The sequence below is a fragment of the Schistocerca piceifrons genome, chromosome 11 (genome assembly GCF_021461385.2).
Source record: "Schistocerca piceifrons isolate TAMUIC-IGC-003096 chromosome 11, iqSchPice1.1, whole genome shotgun sequence".
In the NCBI taxonomy this organism is placed as follows: Eukaryota; Metazoa; Arthropoda; class Insecta; order Orthoptera; family Acrididae; genus Schistocerca; species Schistocerca piceifrons.
In genome coordinates, this window is record NC_060148.1 from 67519129 (window position 1) to 67536678 (window position 17550).

Genomic DNA, 17550 nt, shown 5'->3' on the forward strand with positions numbered 1-17550 from the left:
CTTCCTTATTTTTCCATCTGCCTCCTTAAATTAATTTTTTTTTGCAATTTTGCCTAATTACATTTAACATGCATTTTCCAGAAAAGAAAAAGGTTGGCCCTCAGTCTTAAGGAATATAGCTCCACATCTAATTTTGTGCTTGCTTTTGTGTATGTAATTAATTTTCTTAATTATTTTGACCATTCCTAGTTAATAACTTTGTTATAGAGTGAAATCAGTAATTGTTTTGTGACTTAAATTCTGTTGTCAATTTATAAACAAATATACATTCTGTACTAATTATAAACATTTGGAAGAAGAACTACTAGGATTCTTAAAGTATTTATTTGGCTCTGTTCAAAAAGATATTAGCAAAGCCAGCCCTTCATTAATTCCAAAATAATTACCATGTTTGTCAAAAGTATTGTTTGCTATCTATATCTGTTAGTTTCATTATTTAAACAAATAATTCAGCCCAACCTTTGAGGTAGCAGAAGCTATTAAAAAAGAAAGAATTTTTTGATGTATTCAGTTAAATGAATGAGTTATGTTTTATTGTAATTTCTGTAAATTAAACATCAACAATGTGTAGTTTCAGTTCCTATTATAGTGAGGATATATAAAGGCTGGATTTTTGGTCCCAAGACAGTCAGTCCACGTCCGATTTTCAGAGGGGAATTATGTACTGTTTCAAGTGGAATTAGTGTAACACAAATAGGCCATGTGTTAAAACAATAACAGTGTCTGTTCAATTTATTTGAGAAGTAGTGTCACACGTACCTTATTATTCTACTCGAACTGTAGGGCTAGGTCTTTACTGCTCATAGATATTCAACAGCAAACTATTGTAGCAGTATACTGATGTTTTCCTGCAATCTATTATTAATGAGGCTTATTAAAATTTGCTGATAGTGAACTGGCCAGGTAGCTGTGTAATATTGGGCGTTGTGAACAGTGAAAGTAAAGAATTGTGAAACGCAACTGTACAACAGCTTCACCATTTACAGTAGTTAGTGTTGAACTTCCACCCCCCCCCCCCCCCCCATTTTTCAACCAGTATAACAGTGCAGTACATCGACACTGAGGACTATCAATGAAGAAATAAAGCAGGTAAATGTCACAATGTGAGAACTGCTTTAAAGAAATAAAACATTATAGGACCTGTAAACAGTTAATGACATGACGATGTTCTGACTATTTTAGTGCTGAACTCTCTGGTTCAGGTTTGTAGTGGGTGTCGAGGCTTATCGCCAACGGCCTTGCCACAGTGGTAACACTGGTTCCCATCAGATCACTGAAGTTAAGCGCTGTCGGGCTGGGCTAGCACATGGATGGGTGACCATCTGGTCTGCCGAGCGCTGTTGGCAAGCGGGGTGCACTCAGCCCTTGTGAGGCAAATTGAGGAGCTACTTGATTGAAAAGTAGCGGTTCCGGTCTCGGAAACTGACATACGGCCGGGAGCGTGGTGTGCTGACCACATACCCCTCCATATCCGCATCCAGTGACGCCTATGAGCTGAGGATGACACGGCGGTTGGTCAGTACTGTTGGGCCTTCATGGCCTGTTCGGGAGGAGTTTAGTTTAGTTTTTAGTGGAGGCTCATCAGGTGTGGTGGTGGTGGTGGTGGTGTTGGTGGTGGTGGTGTTGATGTTACAGGTGAAGGTTGTCAAGCTCGGGGAGTCGGGTCCGCAACTCGTGGTCTCGCGGTCGCGTTCTCGCTTCCCGAGCACGGGTTCCCGTGTTCAATTCCTGGCAGGGTCAGGGATTTTCACCTGTCAGGAGATGACGGGGTGTTTGTGTTGTCATCATTTCATCAGCATTCATGTAAGTGGTGAGACTGGACTGAGCAAAGGTTGGGAATTTGTACGGGCACTGATAACCGTGCAGTTGAGTACCCCACAAACCAATCATCATCATCATCATCATCATCATCATCATCATCGGGAAGTCAGTGAGGGTGGTTGTCACGTGCCCAAAGGCATCAGTTGAACAGCACTGTCTCAAAATACATATTTTGTTCATGATATCCTGGCAGGAAGAGAGAAACTTGCAGAAAAAATACACCAACTGATACAGGCAATATGGACCAAAGAAGAACTACCAGGAGAATGGAAAACAGCTCTGATTTGTCCAATACATAAGAAGGGCGACAAACTGAAATGTGACAACTATCGAGGAATTGCCCTGCTTAACGTCTGCTATAAGATCCTGTCCAATTGCCTCATACGTAGAATTCAGCCAGTGGCAGAATCGGTAATTGGGGAGTACCAGGGAGGTTTCCGGCCAGGACGGTCAACAGTAGATCACATCTTCAGTCTCCGGCAGCTCACCAAGAAACTGGGTGAATATGGTAAAGATTTGCATATTTTATTCGTTGATTTTAAGAAGGCCTATGATTGCGTACATAGCAAGAGCCTGCTCAGCTGTTTAAGGGAGTTTGGCATAGCAGAGAAACTCATCAATTTGATAAAGATCTGTCTGAACGAAACACATGCAAAGGTGAAGATGGGAAATCGCGTAACTGAGGAGTCTGAAATTGTGACAGGACTCAGGCAAGCAGATGGGTTGTCTCCTATGCTGTTCAACTTTGCCCTCGAGAAGATCGTACGTGAGACCTTCCAAGAGAGCGAAGGGATTGAAATTGAAGGAAAGAGACTGGCATACTTAGCCTATGCAGACGACATCTGTTTACTCTCTAGGTCGGATGAGGAGTTGGAGCAAATGACCAAAGCACTAAAGGAGGCTGCCAGCAAATTTGGGCTAAACATAAACGAAGCCAAGACAGAGTACCTCGTTATGACGCGTGGTCATTGTCAGACTGCTGATCATCTACAATCACTGCAGGTTGGGAACCATTCCTACAAGAGAGTGCAAGAATTCAAATACCTAGGGGCACTTTTCACTGAGAACTTGTCATGAGAAGCAGGGATCAATGCCAGAATACAAGCAGGAAACCGATCTTACCACAGCCTAGTACAACTGCTTCCGTCCAAATATCTCTCCAGACAGTTCAAGATTTGACTGTACAAAACCCTTATCCAGCTTGTTGTTCTATACGGCTGTGAGACATAGAGTATCCGGAAACAGGACTTCCATAAGTCCTTGTTTTTGAGAGAAAAGTGCTTCGGAAGATCTTCGGTCCGGTTCTGGATGCAGATACAGGGGAATGGAGGATCAGATACAACTGAGAGCTTGAGGAACTATACCAGCAGCCCAACATAGCAGGAACTGTCAAAGCCAAACGAATGCAGTGGGCCGGCCATGTGGCCCGGATGGAGAATCACAGATGGCCTCGGAAGCTCCTGGATTTCACACCTACAGGAAAGAGACCGCCAGGGAGACCCAAGAAGCGTTGGAGGGATGGACTCCATGAAGATTTAATCCAAGTGTCAATAGATGTGAACGGATGGCAGATAGCAGCAATGGACAGAATACAGTGGAGGAGAAAACTTGTAGATGCATGCGGTCCACTGGGTCTGATCACGTAGTAGTAGTAGTAGTAGTAGTAGTAGTAGTAGTAGTAGTAGTTCATGATATTACAACATGGATTGTCTTCCGCAGCATGGCAAAGGCACGCTAAGTCGCACACTTGTGCATAACGAGGATTATGAATGAAGCTTTCTGGAGGCTGTGTGTATTGAGCACGACGTCCAGGTAGCCGGACTGGGAGTCTGCAGGCATAATCCTACAGCAACTCAGCAGTAGGGAGTCCAGTGGGCCCCAGTACACTCACAAATGTGTTTAGGTGTGTACTAACACCATACTGTGGATGGCAGATGTCATGAAGGCGAATGCTCACGGCCCCAGTGGGCAGCACGGCCTACAGCCAAAGGAGGTGCCTTGCCCGACAGGTTGAAGGTGGTGCCTTGCAGTCACTTGGGACAGCTCTTCACGTGGTCGTGCGGTAGCGTTCTCACTTCCCACGCCCGGGTTCCCGGGTTCGATTCCCGGCAGGGTCAGGGATTTTCTCTGCCTTGTGATGACTGGGTGTTGTGTGATATCCTTAGGTTAGTTAGGTTTAAGTAGTTCTAAGTTCTAGGGGACTGATGACCATAGATGTTAAGTCCCGTAGTGCTCAGAGCCATTTGACAGCTCTTCACGAGAAAAAGCCCCAGCTCGTCACCCTTCTCTATCAGTCAGGGATTTGACCAGACAGTAGTGTCAGCTCTCAGTGGCTAAGTCCTATCCCAGCGAACTGGCTTCAAGCTCAGAGTCGAAATTTTCACACAGTCAGCACATCATGACTCGCCGACCAACTTACCCTGTAACTACAAGGTGTACAACTTTGCTTCCGCCATTTGCCGATAGGTGGCGGCAACGGTAAGTAGCGGTCGAAAGAAACAGATCGCAGACGTCAGGCAGTTAGCTTGGACCTCGGTCAACATAACCTCATTCAAACATTAGTCGAGTTGTGTCTGCATCATAAAGTTGTTCTTGATTGAAAATGTCAGTTTATGAGCCTAATTCTCATCATGTGCTGGAGGTGTTACTGTTTTGCGTCAGTATGAAGAAAACAGCGGCTGAGTCTCATCAAATGCTCTCAAGTTCGTATGGTAAGGAAACTGTTAGTAAAAGAATGTGTCATGAGGGGTTTCAACGCTTCAAGAATGGTGATTTTAATGTCATAGACTGGCACACTGGTGGAAGAGAGAATGTTTTTGAAGATGCAGAATTGGAGACATTGCCGAGTGAAGACTCACGTCAAACTCGAGAAGAATTGGTACGATTTGTGGGAGTGACACAGCAAGCCATTTCAAAATGTCTCAAGGCTGTGGGCATGATCCAGAAAGAAGGAACTTGGGTCCCGTGTGAGCTGAAATCGAGAGACTTTGAATGGCGTTTGTGTGTTTGTGAACAGTTGCTTCAGAGGCAAAAAGAGAAGGGATTTCTACATCACATTGTGACCAGGGACAAAAATGGGTTCATTACGAGAACCCTAAACGTAAAAAATCATGGGGATATCCTGGTCTTGCTTCCACACTGACGGCCAAACTGAATATTCACGGCTCCAAGATCATGCTCTGCATTAGGTGTGACCAGCTTGGTGTTGTGTACTATGAGGTGTTAAAACCAAGTGAAACAATCACACGTGCTCGTTGTCGGATGCAATTAATGCATTTGAGCAGAGCATTAAAAGACAAATGGCCACAATACAGTGAGAGGCATGATGAAGTTTATTTTGGAAATGTTAAAATGGGAAGTCCTACCCCACCTGCTGTATTCTCCAGACATTGCTCCCCCTGACTATCACCTGGGTAAATCAATGGCGCATGGCCTGGCTGACCAACAGTTCCGATCTCATGGAGAAGTCACAAATTGGATCGATTCGTGGATCGCTTCAAAAGATGAACAATTTTTTTGACATTGGATTCGTCCACGCCCTAAAGATGGGAGAAAGTAGTGGCAAACGATGGAAAATACTTTGAATGATACATGTGTAAACAATTTGTTTCATTAAAGCCTCAAGTGTTCGGGAAAAAACAGCAGAAGCAAAGTTGTACACCTTGTAGAAATACAGTCATTCTCTCAGAATCACACAAGCAGACGGGGTGACCAGACACTGAGATGGAGACTCAGGGGGGGTTATTAAGCTGGCGTGCGTGAAGGTATGATATTTCCCCAATGTTTTGTGGCCACAGTTTTTAAAATAAATCATTTTGTTGATTGGGGGGGGGGGTGGGGGGGGGGGGGGGAACCTCATACGAATATAAGTGAACATAGAAAAATTGTAGAGAGGTTTAAACTCTAATTACTTTGTGGGAAGATTTGATGAGGAGCATGTCTCATTTTGTGTGTTTTATTATCTTTCTGAGGCTTTCTGTACGAGCTTTGTGTTCCCCCAGGAACACGAAAGTTGTGATTGATGTCACGACGTGTGGAGTGATTGACGGCGGCAGAGAATCTTCTGCACGAAACATGATTTCATGGAATACCGGTGACCAGAAGATTAATAATGTAAATGCTGATGTATATACTCTCGTTTTTTGCTTTGGAAGATTGGAGTCGGTTCATACGAGATGTACGTAACTGATCAAATTCAGATCAGGTATAATAAAAGTCTTCATATGAATCGGAGTTGCTGAGTTCTGGTTTTGGACATAAACAGAATTCTTCGACAGACGTAAGGAGAGTATAACAATGAATCAGGGGGTTCACAAACTGCTCGGAGCTGAAGACCAGTGAAGAGAGAATCTAAGAACTAGCCGAACCATCGCACATGGCACGCGATGTGGTCATCTGGCCTCATTAACCTGAGATGTCAGCAGTCTTGTCTCTTTGTGGTGCCTCAGTTATTGATAGTTTTCCCTGCCTTCACACCTTCCATCAGTACTAGGATTCTGTGGTGTGGCTGAGCTCGAATGTTACGTGCCATTATTCTGTATCGTAAGGCACGCCAAATGACGTATCAGGTGCTGTCACACTGCAGTGTTTGCGCTTCTCACTTACAGCTCAGCTCAATGACACTGGTACTCCTTCGTGTACTCCAAATTTTGATTGTGACACACGGTATGAGCCACACACTATTCTCAGCCATTTGTGCCAAGTGATAATTTTGAAAATTTGTATGTGCACTTAAGAATCGGATCTGCTGTGCAACAATATATACATTTTTAATAGAAAAGGGGAGACACCAATAGTATGTTAGGAAAAACCAACTACTTTACTAGCAACATAAGATTTCATTTACTGTCTGTGTCCTATGTGCACATAGTTTACATCATCTGGTAAATATAATTGATAGATTTGTTTAATTCTGCTTCAGGAAGTAACACACAGCAATACACATGCTTTATTTATCTTTATAAGTGATTAGTGTTGTCGAAGTTAAATAAAGTAATAATAATAAAATAACATAAGCAAATGTCACTAAGTACAAGTGAATAAAACAGGATAGATACACTGCTTATTATGTAAATGACAATAACAATAAATAATTACGTAATAGAGCAGTAATGAGATAATCCCCTACATAGTAAAAAGAATGTCAAAGACAATACATAATCAAACAGATAAATGACAATAAGCTCATGAGAGAGTAATAAAATAATGTTACACAGTCTGATGTACATGTTTATAAAATAATATCTGTCATTTATTTATAATACATTCTCACATGAAATTTGGACAACTTATCTCACACTCAAAGATCTCTTAAGTGGAGTAAAATCCTTTATTATTCTCTCATTTCACAAAATTAGTTTTAAATTTGTTTACTGGCATTGTCAGGTAATTTGTTGTTGTAGAAAAGACCTTAATGTTTGTGAGGTGGCTTGGGTGCCTCAGTGATACAGATAGCCACACTGTAGATGCAACTGTAACAGAGGACTATCTGTTAAGAGACCACACAAATGTGTCATTCCTGAAAAAGAGCAGCAGCCTTTTCAGTAGTTGCAGGGACAACAATCTGGACGATTGACTGATCTGGCCTTGCAGTTCTGGTACTGCAATTCACCGAAAGCATGGGAAACTACAGCCATAATTTTTCCCAAGGGCACACTAGTCTGCTGTGTGGCTGAATGACAATGGCATCTTCACCGTACAGGGAATACCAAAAAGAATCATCTGATTTGCCATGTCTATATTTCTGAAACTAATAAACATACACAATGAATCTACATCTACATACATACTCCACAAGCCACCTGATGGGGTGTGTGGCAGAGGGTACTTTGAGTATCTCTATTGGTTCTCCCTTCTATTCCAGTCTCATATTGTTCGTGGAAAGAAAGATTGTCAGTATGCCTCTGTGTGGGCTCTAATCGCTCTGATTTTATCCTCATGGTCTCTTCGCGAGATATACGTAGGAGGGAGCACTATACTGCTTGACTCCTCGGTGAAGGTATGTTCTCAAAACTTCAACAAAAGCCCGTACTGAGCTACTGAGTGTCTCTCCTGCAAAGTCTTCCACTGGAGTTTATCTATCATCTCCGTAATGCTTTCGCGATTACTAAATGATCCTGTAACGAAGCGCACTGCTCTCCGTTGGATCTTCTCTATCAACCCCACCTGGTACGGATCCCACACTGGTGAGCAGTATTCAAGCAGTGGGCGAACAAATGTACTGTAACCTACATCCTTTGCTTTCGGATTGCATTTCCTTAGGATTCTTCCAATGAATCTCAGTCTGGCATCTGCTTTACCGATGATCAGCTTTATATGATCATTCCATTTTAAATCACTACTAACGCATGCTCCCAGATAATTTCTGGAATTAACTGCTTCCAGTTGCTGACCTGCTATATTGTAGTTAAATGACAAAGGATCTTTCTTTCTATTTATTTGCAGCACATTACACTTGTCTACATTGAGATTCAATAGCCATTCCCTGCACCATGCGTCATTTCGTTGCAGATCCTCCTGCATTTCAGTACAATTTTCCATTTTTACAACCTCTCTATGTACCACAGCCTCATCCGCAAAAAGCCTCAGTGAGGGGCTGGGGGCTGGGCTGTTTTGAGGAAAGAGACCAAACTGCGAGGTCATCGGTCTAGGGAAGGACGGGGAAGGAAGTCGGCCGTGCCCTTTCAAAGGAACCATCCCGGCATTTGCCTGGAGCGATTAGGGAAATCATGGAAAACCTAAATCAGGATGGCCGGACGTGGGATTGAACCGTCATCCTTCCGAATGCGAGTCCAGTGTGCTAACCACTGCGCCACCTCGCTCGGTCCTCAGTGAACTTCCGATGTTATCCACAAGGTCATTTATGTATATTGTGAATAGCAACGGTCCTACGACACTCCCCTGCAGCACACCTGAAATCCCTCTTACTTTGGAAGACTTCTCTCCATTGAGAATGACATGCTGCGTTCTGTTATCTAGGAACTCTTCAATCCAATCACACAATTGGTCTGATAGTCCATATGCTCTTACTTTGTTCATTAAACGACTGTGGGGAACTGTATCGAATGCCTTGCGGAAGTCCAGAAACACGGTATCTACCTGGGAACCCGTGTCTATGGCCCTCTGAGTCTCGTGGACGAATAGCGCAAGCTGGGTTTTACACGACCGTCTTTTTCAAAACCCGTGCTGATTCCTACAGAGTAGATTTCTAGTCTCCAGAAAAGTCATTATATTCGAACATATTACGTGTTCCAAAATTCTACAACTGGTCAACATTAAATATATAGGTCTATAGTTCTGCACGTCTGTTCAACGTCCCTTCTTGAAAACGGGGATGACCTGTGCCCTTTCCAATCCTTTGGAATGCAGCGCTCTTCTAGAGACCTATGGTACACCGCTGCAAGAAGGGGGGCAAGTTCCTTCGCGTACTCTGTGTAAAATCTAACTGGTATCCCATCAGGTCCAGCGGCCTTTCCTCTTTTGAGCGATTTTAATTGTTTCTCTATCCCTCTGTCGTCTATTTCGATATCTACCATTTTGCCATCTGTGCAATAATCTAGAGAGGGAGCTACAGTGCAGTCTTCCTCTGTGAAACAGCTTTGGAAAAAGACATTTAGTATTTCGGCCTTTAGTCTGTCATCCTCTGTTTCAGTACCATTTTGGTCACAGAGTGTCTGGACATTTTGTTTTGATCCACCTACCGCTTTGACATAAGACCAAAATTTCTTAGGATTTTCTGCCAAGTCAGTACACAGAATTTTACTTTCGAATTCATTGAACACCTCTCACGTAGCCCTCCTCACACTACATTTTGTTTTTTGATGAACAGGAAACTCAAAATTTTTTTTCATACCTTTTCATAGGTGTTAAATATGCCCCCGTAAGACGCACAGTATATGTCAATGCAGTATTCAAACTGTTCCCACACTGCAGTGAGCATGTCTTGGGTTGGTTACAGCTCCCACAGCTGCTGTTATGCGAAGTCTCAGTTCATTCATTGTAGTTGGTAACACAAGCACATAAACAGAGTCTTTTATAAACCTTCACAAGAAATAATCACATTACAGTCAGGTTTGGTGACCTTGGAGGCCAGTAATGTAAGGCTGAATCATTTGGTCCAGTGCGACTGATCCATCATTCAGTAATCCTTTGATTTAAAATTCCCACACTTCCAGATGACAGTGTGGTGGTGTCCCATTTTCCTCAGGCCACTCCTGTTTAGCCTTTTCCTACTTCATGTCTATCTCAGTTTTTAGTCGTTTGTATTCCCTTTTGCTTGCTTCATTTGCTGCATTTTTATAGTTTCTGCTTGCTTCAGTTAAATTCAGTATCTCCTGTGTTATCCAAGGATTTGTACTAAGCTTTGTCTTTTTATGTATTTGATCTTCTGCTGCCTTTACAATTTCATCTCTTAACGCTACCCGTTCATCTTCTACTGTATTGCTTTCCCCTGTTCTTGTCAACCATTGCCTAATGCTTCCTCTGGAACTCTCCACAACCTCTGGTTCTTTTATCTTATCCTTTTTGCAGTTTCTTCAGTTTTAATCTACAGTTCATAACCAATCAATTGTGGTGAGAGTCCACACCTGTCCTCTCTTACTATTATACACTATGTGATCAAAAGTATCCGGACACCTAGCTGAAAATGACGTCCAAGTTTGTGGCGCCCTCCATTGGTAATGTTGGAATTCAATATGCTGTTAGCCCACCTTAGCCTTGATGACAGCTTCCACTCTCACAGGCATACGTTCAGTCAGTGGTTTCTTGGGAAATGGTAGCCCATTCTTCACGTAGTGCTGCACTGAGGAGAGGTATCGATGTCAGTTGGTGAGGCTTGGCACGAAGTTGGCATTCCAAAACATCCCAAAGGTGTTCTGTAGGATTCAGGTCAATACTCTGTACAGGCCAGTCCATTACAGGGATGTTATTGTCATGTAACCACTCCACCACAGGCCATGCATTATGAACAGGTGCTCGATCGTGTTGAAAGATGCAGTCGCCATTCCCGAATTGTTCTTCAACAGTGGGAAGCAAGAAGGTGCTTAAAACATCAGTGTAGGCCTGTGCTGTGATAGTCCACACAAAACAACAAGGAGTGCAAGCTCCCTCCGTGAAAAACACGACCACACCATAACACCACTGCCTCCAAATTTTACTGCTGGCACTTCACACGCTGACAGATGATGTTGTCCAGGCATTTGTCATACCCACACCTTGCCGTCAGATCGCCACATTGTATACTGTGATTCGTCACTCCACACAACTTTTTCCACTGTTCAATTATCCAATGTTTACGCTCCTTACACCAAGTGAGGCGTCGTTTGGCACTTACCAGCGTGATGTGTGGCTTATGAGCAGCCGCTCAACCATGAAATCCAAGTTTTCTCACCTCTGGCCTAACTGTCATAGTACTTGCAGTGGATCCTGATGCAGTTTGGAATTCCTGTGTGATGGTCTGGATAGATGTCTGCCTATTACACATTATGACCCTCTCCAACTGTCGGTGCTCTCTGTCAGTCAATTGATGAGGTCGGCCTGTACGCTTTTGTGCTACACGTGTCCCTTCACGTTTCCACTTCACTATCACATCGGAAACAGTGCGCCTAGGGATGTTTAGGAGTGTGGAGATTTGTGTACAGAAATATGATGCAAGTGACATGTGATCACTGGACCACATTTGAAGTCCATGAGTTCTGTGGAGCACCCCACTCTGCTCTCTCATGATGTGTAATGAGTACTGAGGTTGCTGATTTGGAGTACCAGGCAGTAGGTGGCAGCACATTGCACCTAATATGAAAAATGTATGTTTCTGGGGGTGTCCAGATACTTTTGATCACATAGTGTATAATCAATCTAAAACCTTCTTGTGTCTCCAGGTCTCTTCCACACCTACAGCCTTCTTTCACAATTCTTCAAACAAGTTTTAGTGATGATTAAATTATGCTCTGTGCAAAATTCGAGCAATATTCTGAAACCAGTTGCATGAATGATTTGTAAGCAATCTTCTTTGTAGACTGATTGCACTTCCCCAGTATTCTGCCAATAAACCAAAGTCTACCACCTGCTTTACCCATGTCTGAGCCTCTGTAATCATTCCATTCCAGATCCCTACAAAGTGCTACACCCAGGTATTCGTATGAATTGGCCAATTCCAACAGTGACTCACTGATATTATAGTTATAGGATATTGTAATTTTTTGTGAAGTACACAATTTTAGATTTTTCAACATTGAAAGTGAGTTGCCAACCTTTTGCACCACTTCGAAATCTTATCAACATCTGACTGAATATTTATGCAGCTCCTTTCAAACAGTACTTCATTACAGATAATTGCATCATGTGTAACAAGTCTGAGACTACTATTAAAATTGTATGCAAGGTCACTAATATACAACATGAACAGCAAGGACCTCAAAACACCTCCCTGGGGCACACCTGAAAGTTACTTTTACATCTGACAGTTACATTCTATCCAAGATGACATGCTGCATCCTCCCTGCCAATAAGACCTCAATACAGTCACAAATTTCACATGATACCCCATATGATTGTACTTTTCACAATAAATGTAGGTGTGGTACTGAGTCAAATGCTTTTCAGACGTCAAGAAATACTGCATCTACCTGATTGCCTTGATATGAAGCATTCAGTGCGTCATGTGAGAAAAGTGCAGTTTGGGTTTCACGTGATCAGTTTTTTTGGAATCCATGGTGGCTGGTATAGGAGATCATTCTGTTCAAAGGTACCTCATTATGTTTGAGCTCATAACATGTTCGTTGATTCTACAACAAATTGTTGTCAAGGATATTGGATGGTAATTTTGTGGATTATTTCTACTACCCTTCTTGCAGGCCTGTGTGAACTGTACTTTTTTCCAAGAACTGGGTGCAGTGTTTTGTTCACAGGGTCTACAATAGATTGTAGTTAGCAGAGGGCCTGACTCAGCGGCACATTCAGTTGCTCAGGTCTATTTTTTGCCATTAGATCCAATATACAGAGTGTTTATAATTAAAGTTAACTTTCAAACCACTGTAGAAATAACACCACTGGTCAGAATGACGTCATATTGCAAAGGAATATTATCAGGGAAGAGGGAAAATGTGTGGCAGAAAAACAATAAATAGCTACAAAGTGTAGCAATAGATAGTGCTGTGAGCATCTTAATTTAATAGTGGTCGACTGTAAATGACAAATGAATCATACAACAAAGCCTTAGGTGTACGTCTGACATTAAACAAACTGTACTACTCAGTGTGCATGGGTGTAGATGTGTGATACTATGAGTTATGTAAGCCCATCCACCACAGCAAGGTCATTCCACGTCAGAAGCGAAAAATTGGTTTTTAATTGTCTGGGGCCAAAAACCACATACAAAGAATCACTCACATTGGTTTTTAATTGTGCTAAGACCAAAAACCACATAAAAAGCATCAATCACATCAGTTTTTAATTTTCCTGAGGTCAAAAACTGCATAAAAAGCATCAATCAAAATCAAATTGGATTATTAATTTCCCTGTGACTGGCTAAAACATGTTCAATATGCTGTCCACCATTTTCTGCAACAAGTTGAAATCAAGAAACAGCATGTTCCACAACTGATCGAAGTGTTTCCGGGGTCACATTCAGGATATGTTGCACAATGCGTGCCTTCAGTGTAGCTAAGTTTGCAATCAGAAAACAACATATTTCAGATAGCCCCACCGCCAGAAGTCACACGGATTAAGATCAGGTGATCGGGATGGCCAGGCTGTAGGGGAAATGGTAGCTGATAAATCTAGCATTTCTGAAATGGCGTTTCAGTAGCTGCTTAACTGGATTTGCAACATGCAGAGGTGCGCCATCTTGCATAAAAATGATCCCATCCACACTGCTGGAGAGCTAGAATGACATGGTTGCTCAAAAGACACTCATAGCGCTTACCAGTGACGGTACAGGTAACAGGACCAGAAGCACCTGTCTCTTCAAAAAAATATGGCCCTTTGATAAATGATGCCATAAACCTGCACCACACAGTCACCTTTTCAGGATGAAGTGGTACTGGTTTATTTGTGTGTGGATTTTCCGTTGCCCACATCTGACAATTCTGTGAATTGACATATCCTGTCAGATGGAAGTGGGCTTTGTCTCTCCACAAAATCTTCCACAGCCAATCATTGTCCACTTCCGTGCGACCAAGAAATTCTAAAGCAAAGGTCTCTCTTGCTGGCAGGTCAACAGGAAGCAACTTGTGCACATGGGTAATTTTGAATGGATAGCAAAGAAGGATGTTTTGTTGGATTTTACACGATGTGCTCACAGATATGTCCGATGTTCGGGCAATTCTCTGTGCGTGACATGTTTGCACACCACCACTCATCTCCTCCTGCATTTCTATGGTCACTGCTTCCACTGACATCGAATGAACCTCTACCTATTTGCACACCAAAAGAACCCATTTTTTCGAATTTCCAAATCATTTTCTCCAGACCCACGGCAGTCATCAGACCAATGCCTTTTTTCAAACCCTTCAGTGTCCAGAACTTCTGCTGAGTGACATGTACACAGTCATCATTCTTGTAGTACAGCTTTTCAAGCTTTGAGACAGTCATGGCGAATGTCACAGACGCAAAAGGAGGAAAAGCCGTGTACCCGGCATGTTTATACCAACTTCAGTGGGTCGTGTGCATGACAGGTGTTTTCATTCACATATTCTGACACATGGTTGCCATCTATTGATCAATTTTCACACTTTTTTTTTCTTCTGCCATGTGTTTTCCCCCTTCTCTGATAATATTCTGTTGCAATTTGACACCATTCTGACCAGTAGTGTTATTTCTACAGCGTTCTGAAAGTTTAACTTTTATTATAACCACTCTGTATTTCTATCGTGAGTGGGGTGCTGAACTGTCTGTTCATGGTAGTTTCAAAGAAGTAATTTAATAATGTTTCACAGGATGTCTTATTATGTGCACCATGAATAAAACTGTAATTTTCCCCCTTTATTGTTGGTTGATTAAAGTTTCTACAGGTGGTTACAGTCTGATTGGAGAACTTAGGTACAAGTGAAGTGAAGTGAAGTTTCCTCTAAAGTTTATGATTACATCAAATGAGTGTGGTTGGCAACAGAAATATCCAGTTATCATTTTATACCCACCCCTGATACTGAGTCTTGCCCAGTCTCATATGCAGGCTCAGTTTCTATCTTGGTGGATTTGAATTTCTCGTGTACTGCAACAAATACACCACCTCCATTTCCCATTTGTCTATCCTTCCGGTATACACTTAAAATTTTCCCCAAAAATCTCACTGCTATCAATTTCATGTTTCAACCAGTTGTCTGTACCTAGAATTATCTGAGCTTCACTGCTTTTCAGGAGCACTTCAAACTCTGACACTTTGTTGTGAATTCTTCAGCAGTTAACTATCACGATTTTAATAGCGTCACCTGTCAGAGACATTTCTTTCGATCTTACACTGATACTTCTTGGTTTCCTACAGCTGTTGTTATGTGGACTGGATGGACAGTCGCCTAATCTAGAAAAACTTTGCATGCGCACCACACACAGTTAATTATATGGATATGGTGTCTGTTCTTTTGGACATGTCCGAAAGAACAGACACCATATCCATATAAGTATATAGTTCTGGCAATACTGGCCATGACCTTCTTCTTCTGTGCAGATGCACACACATTCCCCAAACTCTTACGGGACTTGGTAAGAATGTCTTCCACGCCTAACGAGTGTGTTGGAGTGGAACACTACGAATGTAGTGTGTGGACATACATGGTAAGAATGCGGGTCTCACAGGAGGTGTGCGCGAAATAGTCCCTGCAGTCGCACTATCCTCTGTGTCCTCGGTGGCTCAGATGGATAGAACATCTGCCATGTAAGCTGGAGATCCCGGGTTCGAGTCCCGGTCCGGGCATACATTTTCTTCACCTGTCCCCGTTGATATATATCAATGCCCATAGCAGCTAAAGGTATTAGTATAATTCTAACACAGTTAGCTACCTGAGTAGCAGCCTCTGATGTGTAATGCACATGTATTTCGCAATATTGCAATATAAATGGGTACTGACACAATCAATGAAAGATTATGCAGAAGTTACATGATTAGTAAAATATGCAAATTTAGAATTGCAAATTGGCACAAGAATCTTGTACACGCAGTCTCATACAACGGAAAATCCTGAAGGCAATGTGTGAACTGCACTTCTTTTTCATCTGGCTGTTTCTGTGCACAATTCTGCTTCGGTGTGCTAAGTAAGAGCACTGCAGTGTGAGTTTATCTCAGTCAAAATTGTTCAAATGTGCAGCACCAACAAAGCACATCTTGTGCCTGTTGCAGCTAACAGTAACTGACAAGCTTTAAACTGTCCAGTTAACAGCTGTAAAAATGTTCTGGTCGATTCATTAGCATCTGCACTGGATATTATTTTATCCAGTTTTAAAGAATTCAGTTTACTTGTCAACTGGTTTAGCTCTGGGTTGTTAATTGGTCTTATAATTATTCTATTTTCAATGGAAGTTTGAATTATTTTGCTGTTAAGAGTCTGTCTGAACCATAGTCCCTCTTGATATGAAACCACTGCAAGCTGTCTGTTGTCTGGTTGTGGGAGGTGTGCCCTCATGGCCTCTTAGCCACCTAGATGTCATCTGCCACCCCTAGTGGGTGACCACGACCATTGCTGCTCATCATCGGACACCTAGTGTCAGCTGTTGCACCCGAGGGCACGACATATGGACCACGAGTAATCGTAGGAGTGCATATCTGGCCAAACTTTGGAGGTCCTGAACTGGCCACAACTCTGAGCAACAGATGTCGCAGGATCCGTCGGGGCATCAGTGCATTCCACAGGCGACTGTGCCAGCATACACTGGGTGGCCTAGAGGACAGCCATCCCGCTATACATTGCTACTGGAAATAAAAACTTATTAATGCTGCCACTATTTCACTGTGACCTGGTGTAAATCAGTCCTCTCCCACACCATTTCTCTCATCCATCCTGACGCAAATGTGCTGGTTCGCTACAATATCACAAAATATTGCTATTCTGTGATCTTTATGTTTTAGTAGTAAGAGTATCAGTTCATTCAGCAGCTCCACAAACAAGTCTTCATTGCGATTTGTGGGGCAGTTTACTGAATGTACTATGTTTTCCAGTTTGGCAACATTATGGTTGCAGTTCCAAATTTTTCCTCTATGCACAGGTCACTAGTATTGGAAACAATTCTTAAGGAAATGGTATTCTAAATTTTAATTCTTCATTGTCAAGCCAGTGTTCAAGTTAGTGTTCATTTACTGAAAGCACACTCCACTTTAATTTTTCAAGCCAGCACTGAAATTAACTAACTTTATTATTAAAAGATTGCAGATTTAGGTACAAAAACATTGCACTTAGTGATATAATTGATATCAGGATGCATGATTTTCTTCTGCACACTCCATTTTGTTAGCTTTGTCTGCATATTATGACAAGTGCATTCTGAATAAATTACATTCACAACTACACCATAGTGAAAGTACACCTACCACTTGTATGTACTCAGTAAACATTGTAAGGGATTAGAATTCGCCTGAACCAACATATTTTACTTTGTATGTGTAAACATCCTTCTTTACTGTTCAAAAATGGTTCAAATGGCTCTGAGCACTGTGGGGCTTAACTTCTGAGGTTATCAGTCCCCTAGAACTTAGAACTACTCAAACCTAACTAACCTAAGGACATCACACACATCCATGCCTCA

General features: G+C 42.3%; 1 pseudogene; it reads left to right on the plus strand.

Annotated features, from left to right (window-relative positions):
* Positions 1-1228: 1228 nt before the first annotated feature.
* Positions 1229-1346, plus strand: LOC124720591 (annotated as a pseudogene).
* The last annotated feature ends 16204 nt before the right edge of the window (positions 1347-17550 follow it).